General features: G+C 46.5%; 1 long non-coding RNA gene across 1 annotated transcript in view; it reads right to left on the bottom strand.

The window, feature by feature from the left end:
• LOC136835893 (uncharacterized) overlaps positions 1 to 25,111 on the bottom strand; it is a 59,756-nt gene that overhangs the window by 17,053 nt on the left and 17,592 nt on the right. The window contains exon 3 of the long non-coding RNA XR_010852273.1: positions 21,662 to 21,814. This is a non-coding gene — a long non-coding RNA (uncharacterized lncRNA). The remainder of the gene's footprint in view (positions 1 to 21,661; positions 21,815 to 25,111) is intronic.

Genomic DNA, 25,111 nt, shown 5'->3' with positions numbered 1-25,111 from the left:
CAAAGTCTTATAGGGAGGGGATCGAAAAGGACTCAAATCTAGTGTCAAGGACCAACGGATTCTGAGTCTTTGCTACGAATTCCAGGACAAACTCGAGCGTGACAGACCCCTATCATTTCAAGTGCTTAACGCTAAAGGAAAGTCTATGAAGTTCACCAACTCTTTTCACCAATGCCAAGACAAGAAAGAACACAGTCTTGAGGGTCAGATCCCTGTCTGAAGACATGTAAAGGCTCGTAGGGCACACAAGTCAGGCTCCATAAAATGAGAGTCAAATCCCACTCAGGGGGCCTAAGTTCTCTGGAAAGACAAGACTATTTGAAGCTTCTCAACAGCATAGAGATCTCACACAAGGAAGAGAGATCGAGAGCTTTCAAGTGAAGGACTTGGCCCAGGCAGACCTGTAGCCATTAACAGCTGAGACAGAGAGGCTTCTCACGGTGAAGACAAGAAAGTTCCCCACCTGCTGAAGAGTAGCTCTGGCTGGAGAGATAACCCATCGATGACACCAACCACAGAAGACGTCTCACTTCCCCTGGTACACAGCTGCAGAGGATTTATGAAGGTATCCTGACAACTCTGTTGCTGTCCGAGAGAAAAGCCTCTTGCTTGCAAGAGATGCTGGATAGTCTCCAGTCGTGAAGTGACAGCAACTCCATGGCTTGGTGACATCTCCTATGTGCTGCTGGCACAGGTTATGCCAGGGGGGAATCTCTCTCGGCACCTCGGAAAGCAGAGCTAGCAGGTCCAGGTACCATTCGGCACATGGCCACTTGGGAGCCATGAGGGTCATCCTGGGATTTAGGGTGATCATTACCCTGTTGATCACTATTCAAATCAGACAGAATGTAGGGAAAGCATAAACCTTAAGATTGCCCAATGGGTATTTGAAGGTGTCTTCTACTGCTGCCCATGGGTCTGAGACGACAGAACAGAACACCAGCAGCTTCCTGTTGTGCTAGGTTGTGAAGAGGTCTATCACTGGAAGGATCCACAAATCGAACAATCTCTCCATAATGTCTGGGTGCAGGAACCACTCTGTCCCTATCATCTGGTCTGCCACTACATTCCGTTTCCCTGGAATGTACCTGGCTGCCAACCTGTGGAGCTGAAGGGACACCAGCCCCCTGCTTGTTGACATACGTCACTACTGTGGTATTGTCGCTCATCAGCACCATGGAGTGCCCCATCGCCGAACCCAGAAACTCTTGAAGAGCTAAGAAAGCCACCTTGAGTTCCAAGATACTGATGTGGAGGTGTCTGTCGTTCTGGCTCCACACACCTGAAACCAGCAACTCTTCCAGGTGTACACCCCATCCCTTGGTCAATGCATCCGAAAACAGAAGCATTTTGGGACGGGGAGTGTGTAATGACACTCTTATTATGAGGTTCCTGTCATCTAGCCACCAGGCTAAGTCCTGTCTCATTTCCTCTGAGAGGAATGGGAAGGAACGGAGAGCCCCTTGCCAGAGACCAGAACTCCTTCATTCTTCACTGAAGGGAGGGAATTAAGGTGAAGCCGCCAATGAGGGACCAGCTTCTCCAAGGACAACAGCTGACCGAAAACAACTTGCCACTGCCAAGCTGGCTGGTCCTGTTGAGAGAGAAACAACTGTGCTGCCTCTCTGAACTTGCTGATATAAGAGTCTGAGGGGTAGACTCTCAGCTGCTGTATCTATCAGCATGCTCGAACTTCTTGAAATTTATCATGAATCCCAGGTTGAGACAAAATCTGAGTATTCGATACCTGTCTTGGAGCAACTGCGAATGGGAGCTTGCCAGAACTAGCCAATCATCGAGATACCTCAGAAAGCGTATCCCATGCAAATGGGCCCAAGTTGACTCACGGATGAACACTCGAGTGAAAACCTGGGGAGTGGTTGAGAGCCTGAAACAGAGTGCCCTCAACTGGAACACCGTCTCCATAAGGATAAAGCAGAGGTGCTTGTGGGAGGACTACTGGATGGGTATTTGAAAATATGCATCCTTAAGATCCACCGAAAGCATGAAGTCGGACTCCCTGATGGCCGTGAGCACCAAGAGTGCCGTTTCCATCTTGAACAGAGTCTGGTGAACGAATCAGTTCAGGGGAGAGAGGTCTATGACCAGACTCCATACATCCGTCACTTCTTCCACAAGAAAGAGACGGCTGTAGAACCCTGGAGAACGGTCCGTCATGACTTCTACAGCACCTTTCTTCATCACTGCCTTCACCTATCCCCACAGGGCAAGATCCTTTAGCAAGCTGGTAATGGTCTTATGGAAGTGGACCGGATCATTGGTGAGGGGTGGCGGGGACTCAAAGGGAAGCAGATATCCTACCCGAAGGACATCCACTAACCAGGTTTCCACTCCATATCGCTGCCATGTTACCAACTTCTTACCCTTGCGCACCCTTCCTGATGGGGGCAGAAGAAGACTGGGTATTCTCGCAAGGCCCTTGAAGCCTGGGACTTACTAGGACCTGAAGAGGAAGGGCCAACCTGACCCAAAGGTCAGGCTACAGTGGAATGCGAAGACCCAGAGGTCTTGACCACTGCCTGGTGAACTTGACGGTCATTATTCTCTGTCCTCCGCCTGTCTACCACAGCATCCACTTCTCCTCTAGGGAAGAGGATTCCAGTGCCACTGCCTCCTGCTGTGAAAGGGAGACTCCCTTGGCATGGAATTGGTCCAGCGACAGACCCAGGTACACGCGAACCAGGTCCGGGTCAACCTGTTTAGTTGGCAATGGCTTCTCCGAGGGGTTGTAGTACCACTTCTGGCAAGTGAGAGGAGGAAGCATCTTGCACGAGTGGCTAGACCGAAAAGAATTCTCCTGCCCAGAAAAGAAAATTCACTTGGTCCAAGGCTCCTTCAGCAATTCTTCAGCAATGGCAGGTCCATTGAAGCTTTGGTTTCTTTCTGGGGTCCCCAAAAGGCTTTGAGGGCTGATGAACAGTCCACAGAGAAAGCCATGGTCTCTTCCTCAAGGTTGTTGTACTGACGAATCAAAAGAACAATCTGAGTAGGTCCTCTGTAACCCAGGGGTGTTCCATGTCCTGGGGAAAAGGACCATCGAGCCCTTTCAGGTCAGTCTTCCCAGTCATCAGAACCCCCTGGCGACCTCTCCACCACATAAGCATATGACTGGTCCGGCCCGAGGACCGTACCTGGAGCGTAAGCTTTTGTGGATGGGCTGGGATGGGAAGTCAAATGTTCCCAGTCCCAGACCCCAAGGCGTGTCCGACTCCTGGTAAACCACCAAGAGGTGGAGTGGACAGGAGAGAGGTGCCTAGCACCCTTCATGGACGTGCCAGAGGCCGAAGCCCAGGCAGGTGAGCAAGGTCGTGGGCAGTGGTCAATCAGCGGTGACAACGGCTGCATGGGTCAGGAGAGCTTTCCTGTTCATGCAAACATGAACTGGGGCTGTCCCAAAGAGGTGCTACAGTCTTCTTAGAGGCTGGGGCCTCTAAAGTGGAAAAAGACTGGACAGGGGACCTCATCTTTGCCTTCCTAGGTGAGCGGACCAGTAGGCAGGCCAGCATCACCCTTCTGGGACCCTGGCACTGTCAGGAACGTGCAGGAGGGAGGGAGGGAGCACCCACACGCTCAGAGCTCACTCTCTCTAGTTGGGCCAGGCCTGGGTCCATAGATCAGGGACCCTTACCAATTTCACGAGGGTCCCTGGAACCCCGTGCATTGACAGAATAAGCTTTACTGGCCTGGGATAGTGAATTCCCAGGACTGGTACCGATGACATGGGGGTCAGTGGAACCCCATGCACCTGCTGCTCCTGTGATATAGGGGTCTGCAGAACTCCCTGCAGCAGTTACTCCCGTGACATGGGGGTCCTTGGAACCCTGTGCATTGGTTGAAGCTCCTTTACTGGCCAGGGAAGTTGACCTCCTTGGATCAGTACCAGTGACATGGGAGTCCGTGCAACCCCGTGCATCTGTTGCTCCCATGACACGTGGGTTCTGTAGAACCCCTTGCAACGGTTCCCGTGTCCGTAGACAGTTCGGGAGAGCAAACGAGAGATCCCTTAGCCTCTTCCGTAGAAGAAGGCTGACTGTTAGAAGCCCTACAGGCCTTCTTACTGCTGGGAGAGGCAACCTTCTTCTTCTTCCGCTTATTTACTTTGGAAGAAGAGGGGAGGAGGTGTAGGCACACGGCGAAGATGAAGACACTGTGATTCTTTTTTTTTTTACCTCCTCTTATGGTTGTGGCAGGCCTTTTCGAACAGGGAGTGGAGAACATCCCCCAAAAGGGGAGGATGTCAGAGGGACCACTTAAGGGCAAACAGCAGGAGGCAAGATCATAGGAACCACTGCTGTAGTGGAGCTCCTAGATCCAGTAGACATCGTGACTGTGGCCGTAGTTACGGTCACGGAGGCAGCTGTCACTGGAGGGGCACTAGAGGCCCTCAAGTGTGAGATCAAGCCCTCCACAGAAGGCTCCCCCAAGAGGCCTACGGAGGGCCGCAACTCCTTAAGCCCCTCAGGCTCCACCAAACCTGCAAGACAAGTCGGGTTAAGAGGGCACTCTCCCTTCACCCCTTGGGGAAAATTTGCCCCCCCGAGCGAACAGAGGCCACCAGCGAAGATTTGTACTGGGTCATGGTTCCCCCAAAAGCAGACTTTCTACCATCGAAGCAGTAGGAGACGGTGAAGGGGAGACCGCTCCCTTAGGAGTGGCAACAATAGGAGGCAGTCTGGCTGGGGGTCTATCTCAAGAAAGGAGAAGGAGCGACTGCAGGGTTTGTCAGTGCCAGGGCAACGACTCATGACACAGAGCTTCCTTTCCCTAGGCTCAGATAAGTCGTGGGTTTGCATTGTACCAATATAAGCAAAACAACAACTACACTCATATATCACAAGTATTCACAAACAAAAACAAAAGGATGGCAGGTTAAACAGTCAGTCGGGCAGAGGAAACGTCTAAGCTCGACAGCAGCTGAAAGGCAAAGTGAGTGCATACCAACTGGGGAAGCGGGGCTCCCACCCGTACCGTCAGTAATTAACTACCGTGTTTAAAATTTAAATGGCTGTTCCCACCTCGAGCTGCAAGTAAAATCCATATGTAAAGACCGAAGATTTGTATTTGCACAGGAACAAATCACAAGCAAGTATATATTATTTACAATTCCAGCATTGGTAAACAAAAGTTGCAAGCTTAAAAATGCAAAAAACATTTTGATACATAAATATGAAACATTCAAACATTCTTTCTGTACTGTTGGTTTTGCCAAAATGAAAATATTACTTCAACTTATGCCATTGTGTAGTATCACAGGTAGAATGTGACTCAAGTAGCTCTTTATAACTAGCAACAGCAAAAGGATGGACAAGATACTACACTATGTAAGGCAATATCCATCATGCAATGTCATTATTGTTATTAATTACTATTATTATTATTTTTTTTTTTTTTTGTCTATCACAGTCATCCTATTCGACTGGGTGGTTTTTATAGTGTGGGGTTCCAGGTTGCATCTTGCCTCCTTAGGGGTCCATCACTTTCCTCATTATGTGCACTGTTTCTAGTAGCACACTTTTCTGCAGGAGTCCTGGAGCTACTTTGGCATCTAGTTTTTCCAGATTCCTTTTCTGGGATCTTGGGATCATGCCTAGTGTTCCTATGATTATAGGTGCAATTTCCACTTGCGTATTCCATATCCTTCTTATTTCGATTTTCAGGTCTTGATACTTATCAGTTTTTTCTCTTTCTTTCTCATCTACTCTGGTGTCCCATGGTATTGTCACATCAATGAACGATACTTTCTTCTTGATTTTGTCAATCAACGTCACGTCCGGTCTATTGGCACGTATCACCCTATCACCCCATCTGTTCTGATACCATAGTCCCAGAAGATCTTTACCTGATCATTTTCTATCACTCTCTCAGGTTGGTGTTCGTACCACTTATTACTGCAAGCTAGCTGGTGTTTCTTGCACAGGCTCCAGTGGAGGGCTTTAGCTACTGAATCACGCCTCTTTTTGTACTGGTTCTGTGCAAGCGCCGGACATTCGCTTGCTATGTGATTTATGGTCTCGTCTTTCATACTGCACTTCCTGCATATGGGTGAGATGTTATTTCCATCTACAGTATTGTTCTTTGGACATATCTGGTTCTTAGGGCCTGATCTTGTGCCACTATTAGCATTCCTTCTGTTTCCTGAGTTCTCCCCTCTGTAGCCATTGCCATGTTTCAACGCTGGCCAGTTCTTTTGTCTGTCTCATGTACTGTCTGTGCATTGGTTTGCTGTGCCATTCCTCTGTTCTGTTTTTCATTCTCCTGTCTCTGTATATTTCTGGGTCTTCGTCAACTCTTATCAGTCCATCTTCCCATGCACTCCTTAGCCACTTGTCTTCACTGGTTTTCAGATATTGCCCCAGTGCTCTGCTCTTTATGTTGACACAGTCCTCTATGCTTAGTAGCCCGCTACCCCCTTCCTTTTGTGTTATGTATAGTCTGTCTGTATTTGCTCTTGGGTGTAGTGCTTTGTGTATTGTTATGTGTTTTCTAGTTTTCTGGTCTATGCTGCGGAGTTTAGCTTTCATCCACTCCACTACTCCCACGCTGTATCTGATTACTGGGACTGCCCATGTGTTTATGGCTTTCATCATGTTTCTGGCGGTGAGTTTTGACTTGAGTATCGCCTCAAGTCTCGGCATATATTCTTTCCTGATTGTGTCCTTCATCTCTCGGTGTTTTATATCCTCTCCTTCTTTCATTCCCAGGTATTTGTATCCTGTCTCATCTATGTGTTTGATGCTATTCCCTTCTGGTAGCCTTATCCCTTCAGTGCTTGTTACTTTGCCTTTTTGTATGTTGAACAAGGCTCATTTTTCTATTCCAAACTCCATTCTCATGTCCCCGGATGCAATCCTTACTGTCTGAATTTGGGTATCTATTTCCTTGATGCTCTTACCATACAGCTTGATGTCATCCATGAACATCAGATGGTTAATTCTGTTGCCTCCTTTCTTGAGTTGGTACCCAGCATCCATCTTCTGCAGTACTTTTGTCACGGGAATCATGGCTACTACGAAGAGTAGTGGGGACAGTGAGTCACCTTGAACGATCCCTCTCCTCCTGATGTTAACCTCTGCTAGTCTTACCCCAGAGATGGTAAGTACTGTACTCCAGATGTGCATTGTATTTTAAGGAAGCTGATGGTGTTTTCCTCTGCCCAAATATTTTCAGTCATTCTATCAGGTTGGTTCTCCTTCTCTTACTATTCTTCATTACCATTTTGTCTATCAGGAGCTGGTCTTTTGTGCCCCTGCACTTTCTTCGGCAGCTTTTCTGTTGGTGGGGGATGGTGTTTGTATCCTCTAGGTAGTTGTATAGCCTTCCACTGATGATACCTGTTAGTAACTTCCACATTATTGGTAGGCAGGTGATAGGCCTGTAGTTACTTGCTATATTTCCCTTGTTCTTGTCTTTCTGTACTAAGGACGTTCTCCCTGTGGTCATCCATTTGGGCGCACGGTAGCTTGTGATACAATGCTGGAGTTGTTCTGCTATTCATGGGTGTAGGGCCTTGAAGTTTTTGAGCCAGTATCCATGGATTTCATCAAGACCTGGGGCTTTACAGCTGGGCATTTTCTTTAGTTGGTGTCAGACTGTGTCTGTTGTGATCTCGGTGAATCTTCGTTTTATTCTCCCCGTTTCTTCTGCTTTGATTTCCTGGAGCCATGTTGCATGTTTGTTGTGTGGTACCGGATTGCTCCATACGTTTTCCCAGAGTCTCTTAGTTGGTCTGGCTTCAGGAATTTCCTAGTAGTTGTCTTCCCCTCTTAGTTGGCTGTATGGTCTTTGCTGGTTGGTTCCGAAGAGTTTGTTCTGTTGGTATCCTTTATTCCTGTTCATGTACCGTTGGATCTTATGTGCTTTGGCTTTAAGCCTCTGTTTTGTATCTTCTATTGTGTTGTTTAGTCCCTTCTCCCGTACTTTGTATTTCTCATTCAGTTCCTCTCTCGTTTTCTTGCTTCTTAGCCTCTATTCTGCCATCTCTTTCAGTTTACTCAAGTCAGATCTCGTCGCCATGATTTGTTTTTCCCGGCGCCTTTTCCAAGGCGGTTGCTGTTTTGGTTTCTGTTGGGTTGGTTGTGATGGTGGTGCGGATTACTCTAATTATTTCATTAACTTCACTTCTTTTTCCCTTGGTTTCTTTGTGTTGTAGGCTTTCATGGAGGGGACCTTTGTTCTTTCTGTACCTGGCTTCATCCATTGCCTGATCTTCTCCACCATTCTGACCTCTCTGGTACATCTTCGGTGTTTCCTCGTGTGTCATTTGGTAGCTCATCATTCCTGTCGTTTTCTGTGTCATTGTCTCTTAGTTCGTCTTCTTGTCCTTTGTTGCTTGGTGTTATTTCTCTTTCCCGTTGCTCTTTTTCTGTTGTGGGGGGCCAGTTCTTTTTCTATATGTTCCTTACTTGGTCTGCCAGCCTCTGTTCTGTTTGAGGGGTGTTATTTCTCTCAGATGTTGACCAGTCTTCTTCTGTATCCTCTTTCTGTCGGGTTGCTTCTGATGTGACATCTCCTTATTTCCTTATTTTTGTCTCTTGTCCATTTCTTCTTCTTCTGATTTCCCTCTGTAGCTCCAGTCTCTGGTTGCTAGTTACTGTCGTTGTGGTAGTCAGTTGCTGAATGACGACCTCCAAGTACCTGACCGTCATCCCCGTCGACTGGGTTGTATACCTGGCTGCCAGATGAAGCTTCTCTGTTGCCAGAGGTTCCATTTACGCCGTTGTCGCTCATTCTTTCATTTCTTTTCACCACTACTGAGTTTTGCTATTTAACCCGTAGCTGAACCATGCCCCATCGAGAATAGGTCCTCATTTACAGCTGAGTAGACTGAGGAAATTACGGTAAAGATCCTTTCCCAAGGAATCAACGCTGAGGAGAGTGGTCACCCATCCAACGACTGACCAGCACCAATGTTGCTTAACCAGTCCATCGACGAGCTAAACCACTCTGCCACGGTGCGATATAAGCAAAACAACAACTACACTCATATATCACAAGTATTCACAAAAAAAGAAAAGGATGGCACTTCAAACAGTCAGATGGGAAGAGGAAACGTCTACGCTCGACAGCGGCTGAAAGGCAAATTGAGTGCACACCAACTGGGTGGGCGGGACTCCCACCCGTACCGTCGGTAGTTAACTACTGTGTCTGAAAGTTAAATGGCTGTTCCCACCTCAAGCTGCAAGTAGAATCCATATGTAAAGACCGAAGGTTTGTATTTGCACAGGGACAAATCACAAGCAAGTGTATATTGTTTACAAATCCAACATTGGTAAACAAAAGTTGCAAGCTTAAAAATAAACGAAACATTTTGATACATAAATATGAAACATTCAAACATTCTTTCTGTACTGCTGGTTTTGCTAAAATGAAAACATTACTTCAACTTATGCCATTGCGTAGCATCACAGGTAGAATGTGGCTCAATAGCTCTTTATAACTAGCAATAGCAAAAGGATGGACAAGATACTTCACTGTGTAAGGCAATATCCATCAAGCAATGTCATTATTGTTATTAAAATTATTATTATTATTATTATTCAGAGGATGAAACCTATTCATTTGGAACAAGCCCACAGGGGCCAACGACTTGAAATTCAAGAAACTTTCAAAAAATATTAGTGTTCATTTGAAAGAAGTAATGGTGAAATGAAGAAAGACGAGATCAGTTTTAAGAAAAGTACAAATTAATAAATAAACAGAATAAAGTAAGTACGTTATTAAACTACAAAGAGAATTATTTTAGGGTAGTACTGTACTGCGTTGCATCTTCCCCTTGAACTTTTGAGGTTCCAATTACACAATATCCACAGGGAGGAGTGTTCCAGGGTCCAACAGTGTGAGGAATAGAGGACCTTTGGAACTGAGAAGTTCGCCAGCGAGGGAGGAACATTTACTGCATATTGGTGCTGCTATTCTGCAAACCCAGTTGCTCTTGGCAGAAGATCAGGGATCAGTTGTGTATGTGAAAGATCTCTGTTAAAATCACAATTTTTGAAAGTAAATTGTATTTTTCCTAACTATACAAACCTAAGGTCCTTTACATTAGGAATTACTTTCAGGCATAGGCTGGAAACGGCCGTTAAACTCTTGAGCAAGGTGGTTAGGCAGTAACTACCGCCAGGTGGTGGGAATACCCGCCTGCCCGGATGTAAACATTCCAGTTTGCCTTTCGGTCCAGGTTCAGATTGAGGGGTGGCATGAGGTGGGCATGGTATGTAATGTAAAGGACCTTAGGTTTGTATAGTTAGGAAAAATACAATTTACTTTCAAAAATTGTGATTTGTTCTGACACAATATACAAACCGTCGGCCCTTTACATTAGGAAGACTTACTGATTGGAGGGAGGGATCTGAGTGAGTCTCCTGAACTGACTGGAGTTCTGCACACCTGGGTTACTCCTCCTGGTCAAAAGAGCAAGAGGAGTACCATGCATCTGACATATTGATTGGATGCAAGATCAAATGTCAGATACTGGACCTTTCGCATGAGTGAGGAAACGTAACTCCTACGAAATAGGCTGGAAGGATCTAGAGTCGGAGGCAGTAAGGGAAAACCGAGATAGGGTTCCCTAATTGCCAGTCTCTCCTTCCTCCCTTGCTAGAGGAAGGAGCGGAATTGCTTCTATGATTCTATAAGAAAAATAGAACGGGTGCTAGATGTGTAGTCTTACCGCATCAGTGACAGTTCCAGCAGCTATTGGTTCGAGTCCTATTCTCATCCCTAAGGAGGAGAAGTTGGAGGACGGGGAAGGAGGAGGAAGAGAGGCCAGTCACTCTCGGAATCCTTCTCACTTCCAGAACCAACACCTTAGGCGAGATGCTACTCGTCCTCTTGAAGGAGCCAGGTAAGAAAACACAGCTTGTTGAGCAGCCACCACAGGGCCAAGGAAAAAGGGGTTCCAAGGGTCTGTGGGCAAGACCACAGGAAGAAGACAAGAGTGTGGTCTAAGAGACCACGTCTTGTTTCCAGACCGACAGAAACTTCCAGAATGCGAGGGATGGTCAAGCCATCGACCGTGAGCTCTCGGGTGGAAAGGTACCAGGTATCGTCGTCGTCAGCTGCCAAGCACCTCCTTTGATCGCTTCACGAAGTCAGGAGGAAGATGTGTCCTTAGACACTTCTTCCTTGGGGAGAAACAGTACTACTAAAAACGTTGATGACATCCAGGTTAGGAATGTCAAGCCTTTCGGAGAGTACCACAGCTCCCTAATAGGACAAAGTAACGAAATGATCTGGATCATGACACAAAGTCCAAGGAGGAGGGGAACAAAGGACTCAAACCCGACAGTAGATGCCAATGGATTCGGAGTCCACTTACGACATCCGAGAAGGAGTCGAGGTATGATCCCCATCCCTGTTCTTCCATCTTCTACACCAAGGCCAGGGTAAGATGAGAGATGGTCCTAAGAGGGCATATCCCTATCTGATGACTCTCTTAAGGCGCGTGCAGAGCACAGACAGGAACCCTAAACGAGAGTCACATGCCACCCAGGGAACAGTTCCCTGGGACAGCACAACTGAAGAAGCTTCTCGTCCGTAGCTAACTCTCGACTGAGGAGACGAAGGCTACTTCAGATAGAAGACTAGGTGGCAAGGGCCTACATTCTTCACAAATGAAAGGGAGAGAAGCAACCCTCAGCGGAGAAGACGAGGAAGTCCAGACTTGACGAGTGACTCTGACCCGAGAAGAAGTTCCGACAACTACACCACCAGCAAAGATGGATCCAGTCCCTGGGACAGTGTTGCAGAGGACTTCAAGGGATATCCAGCTATATCTGTTGCCGCTCGGCGAGAAAGCCTGTGCTTGCAAGGAAAGCTGGAAAGTCTCCCAGTCCTGAACACACAGGGATGTACTGCCTCAAGAACCGCTTCTTGTGTAGCTGCTACAGGAGGTTGGGTCAAGCAGAATTCTTCTCGATGCCTCGGCAATCAGGTTGGATGAAGGCGAAGTCTTCAAGTATTTGTCTGTAACTCGGGGTAAGCAATGTTTGTGAACCCCTAGCAAAATGGACAAATATGGAGGGAAAAAACGTTGATATCGAGTTTTCCCCAAAAAAGACAGCATGCCTCACCGCAGCGGCCCCTGGTCTGGTATGAAGGAGCAAGAAAAAACTACCGACTTGTTTGCAGGGAGGCAACACAAGGACGGTAGGGATTTCTCAGTCGAGCAGTCTCTGCATGAATATTCGTGAAGAAAAGAGTGAGCAGCATGTTCCGTCCTGATCACTCAAACCCGAGGCCAGGCTTGCCTACCAATACATCCCCACCAGGAATGCATCTGGTTAATTCAGCTGTCGAGTGTGCAATAGAACAACACTCGAGTACCTGCAAATGTCCAGATGAAACAGGAGGAAAAAACAATTACCTCTTGTTTGTCGACAAATGCCACTACTGTCGTTTGTTGTTCAACGAAACCAGTGAGTGCCGCAAAACCCATCCTGAATTCTTGGACAGCCAAAAGGCTGCCCTGATCCCAGGACGGTGATGAGAAGGTACTAATCGTCTCGGCCACACAACTTCAAGACAAGGTCTTACCAGTGTGCGCCTATTCCTCAATCTGTGAATCCGTAAGTAGACACAAGATGTGAGGGGAATATGCAAGCATATTCGAAGGTTCCTTCAATCAAGCATTAGCCTAACTCTTTCCTCATACATTGAAGAGGAAAGAAGGACGGAGGAATGGAATCAGACTTCCATTCTCCACCATGGGGAAGCTTCTGCAAGATGACAGGGTACCAAGCCAATTAGCTCTAGCCGGGCTGGCATTTCCCGAATCAGGAGCATGGGAGAGGAGGCGGGATGGAAGTTCGATGGAAAGAATTGCCGAGACCTAAGGGAAATAGGTACTTCTCCTGAAGGAATCCATTCCAAGGTCTCGACAATGTTGGTGCCAGTTCCAGAGACTCGATAAGTATCATTTCGTCCAGGCATCAGCAGTTACAATCTTCTTCTGAAGCCTAGGACTTCTTAGCTAAGGAGTTGAGGGGGGGCTGGCTTGAACTCAAGGTCGAGTTGAGATGACCAAGACCCAAAGTTCTTGGCCATTGTCCAAAGGATAAGTCAGTGCCCTGGTACAAACCTTGATTACCGATTTATCTGGCAAATCTCTGAAAGAGAAAGGCAGAACCAAGTAAAGGTTCATTCCTAAGGGTCGAGCCAACTCAGGACTTAAGAAACCGGAGATCCAAATTGGGACAAAGTCCTTCTTCTTAGCACCAGAATTGCCCAAAAAACTGCAGTCGGCAAGACCCTCCCAGGCAAGAAGAATTCATATTCTGTCAAGGCAGGGGTGGAAGCTTGGTGTCTTGACCTGAATTAATTCCTTCGAAGAAAAGAATTCATCAGGTCGAGAACGCTCTCAGAAGCCAGGACCACAGCGGTCCCCGACACTCTCGGTCCCTCGGGAACTGCAAGGGTTGCAAGTGATGAAGGTTATTCATTGGGGGAGCCGCGGTCCTGTCCCGGGGATCCTCTTGCCGACTAATCTGCACGAAGTTCTCCGAAAACACGGGGGCGATTGCAACTTGAAGAGGAAGACCCTCGCTGTTTCCGAAGCGTGAAACTCCAGTACCTCTCCCTTTGGAGGGAGACCTAGATAGATCCCATGCAACCCTCCTCGACTGCCTGGTTATACTACGAGTGAATCGGGGGACCAACACCCAAAGCATGCCAGGCAGCTGAACTCCGAAGATAATTTCGTCAAAGCTCTCTCCATCCGTCTCGCGCCTCTCGGAACAACCAAGAGGAGAGGGGAACAGGTGAGGAGAAAGACTATCCCTTCCTGTCCTGCCTGTAAGATAAGCAGGAGAGGCGGACTGTGAGCGATAATCAACTGAATGAGATTACTGCCACATGGGGGAAGAAGAGCACTCATGCTGTGGCAAAGTGCTTTCCTGGGAAGAGCAAAAACCTCACTCGAATATGGCCGAGTACCTGAATTGAAAAAACCAAGTAGGGCCGAGCCGAGCCGATCACGTGAATGCGATCCAGCTGGTTGGTATGCGGCGGACTGGAAGGCAGGCGGGGTGAGCCAAACCAAGCCGAGCCAGTCTGGCAGGCCGAGTCAAGCCAAACCAGTCTCATAAGCACGACTGGGGGCTGAGCTGAGCCGAGCTGATCACGGGAACACAATTGTAACTGGGCAGGCCGGACTCGTCTGCTGTGAACAATTGCTAGTTTCCTGAACTCTAAACTCCTTCAAGGCCGAGGCCCCTCGAGAAGAAGGTTCAAAGGGGAATTCTGTGTCTGCTATCTTGCATGCTCGAACCCTAAAGTTCAAGACACAAGAATGAAGCCTGGCCGAGCAACCGAAGCAGCTGGCGAGCAGTATCGAGACACCTGGCGTCTCGGCACCCAGACAACCGGGCATCTCGGCACCCAGACACCTGGGTGTCCCAGCAACCAGACACCTAGGTGTCTCGGCACTTTCTCTCGTCCTGTGCCTTTCGTCAGGAGAACGCTCGTGATTCATAGAATTCGAGCTACCCAAGAGACTCACAATAGCCCTTCGTTGGATGAGTCGGTAGAGCTTCAGACTGTCACTCGATGGACCGGAGTTCAATTCCCCCGACCGGCTGATGAAGAGTTAGAGGAATTTGTTTCTGGTGATAGAAATTAATTTCTCGCTATAATGTGGTTTGGATTCCACAATAAGCTGTAGGTCCCATTGCTAAGTAACCAATTGGTTCTTAGCCACGTAAAATAAGTCTAATCCTTCGGGCCAACTCTAGGAGAGCTGTTAATCAGCTCAGTGGTCTGGTTAAACTAAGGTATACTTAATTTAACGAGACTCCCAAAAATCAGGAGCGGCTGCTTTGTTTCCTAAGAGATTGAAAGAGCCACACACAGAACCAGTCTTAGATGCAGACTTTCAAGACTGGCAACAAGGGAGTGGCCTTGAGAGGCAGCGCTCTCGCAGCCCCCGAAACGCAAGATCCCACAGGAGAATGCGAATCGGTTCCTGCCCGAGGGCAGGAAGAGCCAACGTGAGAAACCTGTCTCCCAGAAGAGAGTCAGTCCCTTAGAAGTCCTGCAGGACTCCCGAAGTGAATCTCTTCCCTGCTTCTTCTGATGTTCGAACCGACAGGATTGAGACACCAGGATGGGAACCCGACCAAGCACTGGCAAACACTCGGGGAGCGCTTGCGGTGCTGGCAGGAAGAGCCAAGACACCTGGGTGCCTCGGCCCTTTCTCTCACACTGCTCCCGAACTGGGCCGAGGAAAATCTCTCCAGACCAGATAGGGATACTTGATATTCCATAGAATCTCGAGCACCCGGAGCAGCTAGCGAACGAGCACCCGAAGCAGCCCCCGTCTTAGAGGCAGAACCTCTAGGACTGGGAACGGGATCGCAACCCGAGGTCTGCGCACCTGCGGCTTTTGAAACACAAAACCCAGGGCTATGCCAATCGGTTTCCTAACCCGAAGGTCGGGAAGAGCCAACAAGAGACCCACTGACTCCTTGGAAGGAGGCAGTCCCTAGACGTCCAAGGGCATCAAGGGGAAGAAGCAGCCTTCCTCTCCTTTGGCCGACGGAGGTCTGTCTGATTCTCGGGACCCCCTTGGACCTCGGGAGAGGAAGGGAAGATGCAGCAGAAGACGAAATCGAAGATAAGATGAAGAAGATGGCGGCTACTTCCACAGGGCGGTTTTCTTCACCTCCACTCCGACATCTTCTACAGGATGGTGGACACGAAACATCGTAACCTCCAGGGTAGTCCAGCAGGAACACAACGGACATGGCCCAGGACACCACCACCAGGAGAAGCAGCAGGCATGATCAGGACAGCCGATGCAGGAGCTACGGTAGCGGTTTGGAAGGCAGGAGCTACTGCAACGGCCAGGAACATCACCTCAACAGAGCGACTTCCTTCATCTTCACGCTGACATCTACAGGATGGCGGACATCGTAACCTCTGGGGCAGCTGGCAGGAACACAACGGAAGTGGCCCCGGGCACGACCGCCAGGAGAAGTGGCAGGCATGATCAGGACAGCTGATGCAGGGGCTACGGCAAAGGTTCGGAGGGCAGGTATTGCAATTGCGTCACGGCCAGGAACCTTCCCCTTCATGCCAACATCTTCTATAGCAGAGGTTCTTAACCTTTTAATTCCCCCCCCATTCGAGTAAAACCCCTCCCAGATTTAAAGAAAACCAAAACCAAGGTGTTTTTATCTTTTGGGAATGAATTAGTGAGGATGGCAGACATCGCGAGTCTTGTTTCCAGGGCATAAGCTGGCAGGAACACTTTTCCGAAATTGCTGGCGCCCCAGATTGAGAACCACTGTTCTATAGGATAGCAGACATCCTAACCTTCAGGGCAGCTGGCAGGAAGTAGCAGGCATGACCACAGGACAGCGGCAAGATCAGGGCCAATGCAGGAGCTATGTTAGCGGTTCGGAAGGCAGGAGCTACTGCAACGGACAGAAATGTCACTTGAAAGTCACCAGCAGTGACAGGAAGCGATCAGGGCGGCTGCGGCAGGAGACCAGGAAGAGCAGCCCAGAGACTGTCGTCGAGTTGACAAGAGCATAACACAGGGAACAGCAGGAGCAGATGGACCACAGATACGCCGGAGGCATTGCAACAGCATACATGAAAACCAGCAATGACAGCAATCGATCCACATCGGCGGGAACAGAGTGAGAACGATCCTGAGGTGGAAATATGTCATCTAACCAGGTACTGTGGTCGATCCCGAAGTTCCCGAAACAACACTGAATGAATGTCAGGACTGCTTCATGTGAGATATCCTTTGATATATCCAGCCAACTACTGCTGTGTCTGCGATGCTCACTGTCAACCTGAAAGAAAAGCAAAGATGATTAATAGAGGGAGACTCCTCTCGCTACAAGGGGAATTGCCCTACGCAGAGGGAGGAGGTACTCTACAAGAGGTCGCCCGATCACTCCCCGTCCCTGGTCTTCGCCCGACGAGCGAGCGAAGAGGGTGAAGGAGAGAGATCTACTAAAGGGAAATAGGAAGAACCTACGGGAAGAGAAAAAGGAAGGCTCGAAACTTATCGACACCTGCAACCTCCCACCTGGCCTGTAATTCTCCAAGCGCCAGCGGCAAGCAACACTCAGCATAAGTAGGAAGGAATTAGTGATGCCCCTTATACACGGAGGGCGGAAGCCCAAGAAGGGAACGAACTCTTACGTCCCGATGAATGTAGGGGAGTGAAGATATTACGTCCCAAACTATATCTCCGAATGTACAGGGGCGCCTTCAGTACTGTATTTATGTAAAGAGCTGCTGGAAGAGAAGCATTACCACTCGGTTACGCTACTCCAATTACGCCCTTGGCCGTCAAACCCAAGACACAGGCAGGGAACGACGGCTCATGCAAGGTTATCAAAAATCGTGGGTTTGTATTAACTCTTAAACGCCGAGCCTCTATTTACAAAAGTGTCTGTCATATGCCAGCGGCGTTCGGGAGTTAGCGCCGAAGCGGAAAAAAAGTTTTTTTCAAAAAATCACAGCACGCTTAGTTTTTAAAATTTAGAGTTCATTTTTGGCTCCTTTTTTTTTGTCATTGCCTGAAGTTTAGTATGCAACCATCAGAAATGAAAAAAATATCATTATCATATATAAATATTGAAATATATGACAGCGCAAAAAAAAAAATTTCATACATAATTGTATACAAATCGTGCTGTGAGCAAAACGGTTAAAGCTAATGAGTTATTTTTTTTCTTTGTATTGTACACTAAATTGCAATGATTTTGGTATATAACAAATTGTAAAACGATCAAAGCAACACAGAGAAAATATTATCACAAAATGATGCATGAATTAAGTAACATGCGGATGTAAAAAAGTTTTTTAAAAATTGACCATAAATCGAAATATTGTGCTAGAGACTTCCCGTTTGTTGCAAAATGAGGGTAATTGATTGAATATTACTAAAATGTAAGAGTTTTAGCTTACAATTGCAGTGTTCGACCATTTCGGTTGAGTTAAAGTTAACCGAAGGTTGAATTTTTTCTATTTATCGTAATTTATATGAAAATATTTCAAAACTGATAAAACCTACAACCATGAGTTATTTTTTGTTGTATTCTACATGAAATTGCACACATTTTCATATATAAAACTTTATGTAACGACTAATATAAAACGGTGCAAACATTACAACAAAATGACGAAAGAATTTCCAAGATGTTCGGCCGAGTTACTGCGCAGATGTAAGGAAAAAGTTTTTTTCAAAAATTCACCATAAATCGAAATATTGTGCTAGAGACTTCCCGTTTGTTGCAAAATGAAGGTAAATGATTGAATATTACTAGAATGTAAGAGTTTTAGCTTACAATTGCGTTTTTTGACCATTTCAGTCGAGTCAAAGTTGGCCAAAGGTTGAAATTTTGGCACTTATCGTGATTTATATGAAAATATTTCAAAACTGATAAAAGCTACAACCATGAGTTATTTTTTGTTGTATTCTACATGAAATTGCACACATTTTCATATATAAAACTTTATGTAAAAACTAATATAAAACGGTGCAAACATTACGACAACGTGACACAAGAATTTCTGAGATGTTCGGTCGAGTTACCGCGCGCGGACATAAGGAAAAAGTTTTTTCAAAAATTCACCATAAATCGAAATATTGTGCTAGAGACTTCCAATTTGTTGCAAAATGAAGGTAAATGATTGAATATTACTAGAATGTAAGAGTTTTAGCTTACAATTGTGTTTTTCAACCATTTGGGTCGAGTCAAAGTTGACTGAAGGTTGAAATTTTGGCACTTATCGTGATTTATATGAAAATATTTCCAAACATAAAAGCTACAACCATGGGTTGTTTTTTGTTGTATTTTACATGAAATTGCGCACATTTTCATGTATAAAACTTTATGTAACGGGTAATATAAAACGGTGCAAAAATTACGACAAAATGACGAAAGAATTTCTGAAATTTTCAGCCGAGTTACCACGCGGACGTAAGGAAAAAGTTTTTTTCAAAAATTCACCATAAATCGAAATATTGTGCTAGAGACTTCCAATTTGTTGCAAAATGAAGGTAAATGATTGAATATTACTAGAATGTAAGAGTTTTAGCTTACGATTTCATTTTTCTACCATTTCGGTCGAGTCAAAGTTGACCAAAGGTTGAAATTTTTTTGTAGTCGCCGTATGGTGCGTCCACTCATCACCCAACAGACAATTTTAGTCGACTTACGATACGTCCAGTCAGTGTTTAAGGGTTAATAAATATCAAACACACATATATATAAACAAAAATACAGAACGGTCCCACCGGGATAATAAGAGCTAACGACAGTCAGGCGGAGAGAACGAAAAAAACATGTCAGCAATGCATGACGGCTGAAAGCAAACTGGAATATTTACATCCGGGCAGGCAGGTATTCCTGCCTACCTGGCGGTAGTTACTGCCTAACCACCTTGCTCAAGAGTTTAGCGGCCATTTCCAGACTACGCCTGAAAGTAATTCCTAATGTAAAGAACCGGTGGTTTGTATATCGTGTCGGAACAAATACAACTTATGAACACCTGACAAACAAGAGACCATCCATCAGTGGTCTGTTGCCCAAAGATGATGTCATCAACTCTGAGTTGGTAGAAAGTACTCTGAATATTACTGGCATTACTAAAGACTTTGGTAGATATTCACGAGACCAATCACATCTCTCAAAGTGGCTTTCCTGCTGAATCTTTATTTAATTTTAAAGAATTTGATGTTTATTGCCCTAGGAAATACTTGTATAATCCATTGCAATGGTCCCACTTATCTAACAATAATAGAGGTGTCCCAGAGGGAACCTGGGGCATTTAAATTAGGGTGAATAATAAGGACACACAATGATCTAACATAGGACACTTGAGTATAATCTGACCAACAAGGGGAGCATTGCTTCTAAACTGACAATTCATGATGGGAAACCGGTCATTATTTAGAACGGGTCAGGATGAAGGAAATTTCACAACTGACCACAAACAAGATAAAAGAAGCAATGCAGCAAAAAACTGGCTTGAGAGAAACAGTGAGGCTTGTCTACTCGATGCACCAATGCTAAGGCTAGCACAAAAGTTCTTGAGAGCGTTCTCTTCCCAAAGACTCAGTGGAAGTCTAAAAATTGAGTACCTGAGTAAGACGCCTGAGAATGAGTCTATCCCACTCTGTAGAGGCGTGTGAGGTCTTGAATTCCTGACCTAGGGCCGAGCAAAACAGAGGAGGAGAGGACATTTTCTCGGTGAAGGCGGACTAAAGAAGTCCAAAATCTGTTGAAGAGTTGCTCCCACCAGTGACAAGGATGCTTCTCATGACTTAAACTTCTGACAAGGGACCCAATTCCCCTTTGCACTTCTACTGAGGAACAATTGACAGTACCTGACATTTCTAATATACTCACAGCGAAAAAGTCCCTTTCAAGAGTCACAGGAGTGACTTCACAGACCAGTGGTGCTTTAGCAAATGGTGACCAGTCACACGGGTGGCAAGCAACTTGGTGCAAGGTGGACACACCATAAGAGACAGTACAGGTACTGTGCAAGGGTGAACAGCCATGAGTGCGCATTAGGACATACCAAACTGATTTTGAAGAGCCAGGATGTTCATAAACCAAAAACAGGTGCAGTCTCCCCCACCACAACTCAGGAGAGATGCAGTAAGCACGATGAGAGTCCAGGTCAGATCTCCTCACCTAAAGAGTCCATATCCTCCCTCTTTGATGATGAAGAGGGGGACAGAAGTGGAAGAGCTCAAGAGCAAAGAGAAGGATGTTGAGGGAGGCAGCCACCTTCTAAGCCTCTCACTCAGCTCTCCTGCTTCACCAGGGGATGACATCATTGAAACAAGAGTCCATGCAGGGCCAGGTGTCAGAGTAGCAGAAGAGGATCCATTTTCAAAGCATGGGCAACATGAGAGATTTGGCAGCACCCAAATGCTCTAAGATGGTAACAAAGGACAGTTCCACGTACTGTATGTACCAAGGGACCTCCAAAGTACCTTCAGTAACTCCTGGGAAAACCAGGGGGGCCTGAGGACCACAGAAGGATTGACAGATGCAGGAGATTAGTTGATGATTGTGTAGGGGATGAACATCAGACATATACCAGTCCCATCATGAGCAGAGGGCCCAGTTTAGTTGTCCACAAGTATCATGGCAGAGTTGGTGCCAAAAGGAGACAAGAGTGAAGAAAGGAGTATTACCTGCCAACAGAGACTTTGTGTTCTTCCTCTTCTTGGCTGTCACTAGGAAAATCCTCAGCACAAACAGCCCATGCAAAAGGAACAAAGATACTAGAATCAACATACATGGGTGATATAAAGCAGCCACATACTCACAAACACTCTCTCACGTCCACAACAAGCCTTCATTGCACACAAATGAGAAAATACAAATCACTCGAGATTTCTTGACTTGAAACAAGCCGAAAGAAAAGGTCTGCAGACCATAGTATTATGATTCAAAGACTTTCATTTCTTGCTATAGATATTCACATACAACAGACAAAGGTTTGTGTCCTCGTGGGAACAAATGAATTTGGTTTTCTCAATTCTGATGCCAAGAGAGCTAAGTCTAAACAGTCAGACAGTTCCTAATCTCAAGAGATATACTTTAAATCATACATGAATGACAGTACTCATAAACGTACAAATCTCTTAAATACTTACAGAAAAATAAAATGGACAGCGGTCCTAAAAGGTTTACAACAAGACCAAGAAATACACTTTCTTTTTGACAATTGCTTCAGCTTCACTTTCCGGTGACCTCTGACCAAGTCTTCATTTTGTGTGTCAAAGTCTTCATTTAGTGTCACAAATTATCTGCAAGATAAAGAAACTGATCATTATAAATATACAGGACGTGTATTAGGCTTACATTAGTATACAGGCATTAATGCCTTCCTCAAATCAATGTACAATGTCCTAACCACTAAATCAAGCATACAGTACATCCAAAGGTCCCCAATTCAAGTCTCACTCAGGCTGTTGAAGTAAAATAATTGATGTTTTATGTGACCACAGATCTCCTTAAAACCTGTTTAACTATCTTCTCTCGTTCTATTTCAGACCATCTTTGGGGACTAAAGAACAGTTCAACTGAACTGACTGTATCCCCAGCTTCCTATAAATGAATGTCAAATAGAGTAGTGTGGACAACAAGAAGTCTGTCATATAGGCAAAGGAGTGTGGTGTTGGCCCTAATAGGAACATCTTCAAAGCCATTTTGTATGTCAGTGGGACTGCATTTTTCTTTTCTTCAAATCTTCAGCTGAAAACCCTCACAAACAGAGTCAACAGACTTTAATAAACCCAACAGAGCTCCAAAGGCAAATCAGCCTGCAGAACGAGACAAGATACAGGAAAAGGTTATATAAATAAATGAACATGAAGGAATAGAAAATAAGACCTATACACCTGAAATACAGATGTCAACAGAGAGTAGGAATCTTGATGTTCCCCAGCCTGAACATCGGCATTACAGTGACTGATCAAGATTTCCTTTTCGTGATGCTGTTTTTCGCTTGTTGCAGGAATCCACAAGACCACTGGCTCTACTGATACAAACGAAAGTGAGGTTACTGTGTCAATTTACTGTTTGTTCCTACACAATATACAAATCATGTCTTTACATAAGGAATGTGCTTCAGTGCAGCTGGAAATGGCCATTTAACTTTTAGATGAGGTGGTTAGGTAGTTAAATACCATCTAACTGGAGGGAGTCTCACCCACCTGGATGGTAAGCATTCACTTTTGCTTGTGGTTTATGTGCTATGAGGAGCTGTTCATGTACCCCCCTGCCCTGCCTGCTGTTTTGCTTTGTTTACTTCAATCTCGGTGGGACTGTTGCTTGCTTGCTTTTTAGATATACAGGCAGTAGTTTGTGCTTGTTTGTGTATTTGTGAATTGACAGCATGCAAACCCATGAATCATGTGATAAGCCTGTTGAAAATTGTCAAAAATCCCAAGAAAACCTTACTTTTAATGCTTGGTGTATTGAAACTGATGTAAACTGCATTTTTATTGAATTTTTCGTCAAAAAAACTCTACCAAATTTTTATTATTCTGCCATTTTGGGCCATATTTCTTCACTGATTCTATGTGTGACAAATGTCATGACCCTGGTCCCCTGTGCAATGGGTGAAATAATTTCTGATGAATATATTTGGAAAGCGAAGAAGGCCTCGAACGGCATCGTCTGACCCGGTAAACCAGGGACCCTGACAACACTATTTGTTGCCTTCCTTCTTGCTCTTTCCTTCCCCATGCAAACCCACGAATTGCTGATCACTCCTTGAGCAGAAGTCTGGTCCCCTTCATTGTCTTCCCTTGCTTCATCTAAACCCTGTAAGTTGGCAAGGGGCTGGTGACAAGGATGTTGACCCCTCATGTCTCCTGTTCATTCAGGTTGCAGAAATCCCCTTCAGGGTGAAAACACTGATTCTGTGTCTTGACAAATGGCCATGACTGGTCCCCAGGCAAGGGTGAAGTTCTCTCTGGGAGGAGGTGTTCCCTCAGTGAAGGCCTTGTTGCAGTCACCTGGGGCTGCCCATGTTCCTGTGATGCACCTGGTGACTCAACTCCTTCTTGCTAACAGTCCATCAACTGTTACAACTCCCACGCTTCGTTGTCACCACTGTGATAGCTCATCCCCTCCTTTGTGACCCCTGCTTCATGAAGACAAGACGTCATCTGGGGGCTGCAACAACAGAAGAATGGTAGTCACCATTCTTTGTTGGGTGGGAGAAACTCCAATGGGGTGAAAAGACTGCCCAACTCTCCTGACCCAAGGTGTCTTGCAGGAGTGGTCAAAGAAGAACAGATGAACTCCAGTCTTCTTGGCCATCTGGGCCTCCCGGATGTTCCTTCTTCCAAAACTCAGTCACCGGAGGGAAGGATGTTCCTGTGACCACAGCAGACTCCTCTGCTGTAACAGCAGAGGGATCTCTCGCTTGCTCTCCCTAGTCTTCAGACACAGGGCCGTGTCACAGATCTCTCAGAGACCCCGTGACTCGGGAGCATCAAGTGCCCAGGTCTCCAAGGGGACCCGCATACCAGATAGTAGTTCAACGAAGTCATCTTCCAGAACTAGTGCAGTGCCTACCTCTACCTGTGTCTCTTCGGACACTTCGGTAGAGGGAACAGCTGTTGAATGTTTAGTATGTGATCTGGGAGCTTTGAGCACGCGGACCTTCAAGGAAGACCATGCTACCCTCGGTACTCGGGTTCTGACCAAACCACAAATAACCTCTGCCAGTACCGTGGAGTCAGCTCCACGGGTTGGTTCAGGCTCTGTGCAAGAGAAGGTGAGCAAGCATGCAGGCACTGTCTCATCCCCTGCCAGTGCTCCCTGAGCACGTGGCCAGGGTCCCGGACAGGTGCAGCTGACTTGAGAGTCTGCACACCTGGAGAAGCTTTGGGGAGGTCCCCCACACAGTCTTCTTCTCATCTGGAGGCCACGGCCTCGAAGAAGACTGGGGCATGTTGGGAGACAGCCTGAGCTCACACCTGAGTGTGCGAACATTCTCGCTACATCAACCTGAGTTTGCGTTTGTGCGAATGGGCCTGCTCATATGGCGACAACTTCTGTGCACGTTTGCATCAGCTCACCTTGGGACAGCACCCCCCAAAGTCCATGTGTGCGGGATCGCTATCCTAGACCCATGCAGCCATTGTCACCACGGGATGGTGATTTCACATGGCCTTCCTCTCCTGTCGGGGCTTTGGCTTCTGATAGGACAGCAAAAAGTGCTTGGTCCCTCTCATCTGCCCCCTCAACCTCCTGGGTTTATATGGGAGGTGTGATTTGGACAGAAGGGTCAGCGACTGGGATGTTTCACCCCAACTCAGCCCTACCACAAAGGCTTATGTTATAGGTTCAGTTCTAGGATCAACCAGGTCATTTGCCCAAGTGGTTGAGCAGGGATCTGGGGATTCTGCTGAGGTTCTCCCTCCAGCAGGGAGAGTAGATCAGGAGGAACGTGTCCTGGAAGGACCAGAGGTCCTCTCCCTCAGTACTTGGACACCCCCGAGATACAGAGGACCTTTGCAGAGATCGTAAGGCTGATCCATCAGCACAACGACCTCAGGGAAGGGGCCATGGCCACGTCCATGGATCGT

The sequence above is a fragment of the Macrobrachium rosenbergii genome, chromosome 55 (genome assembly GCF_040412425.1).
Source record: "Macrobrachium rosenbergii isolate ZJJX-2024 chromosome 55, ASM4041242v1, whole genome shotgun sequence".
In the NCBI taxonomy this organism is placed as follows: domain Eukaryota; kingdom Metazoa; phylum Arthropoda; class Malacostraca; order Decapoda; family Palaemonidae; genus Macrobrachium; species Macrobrachium rosenbergii.
The sequence above is the reverse complement of the archived record's forward strand: the minus strand, read 5'-3'. Positions and strand labels throughout refer to the sequence as shown.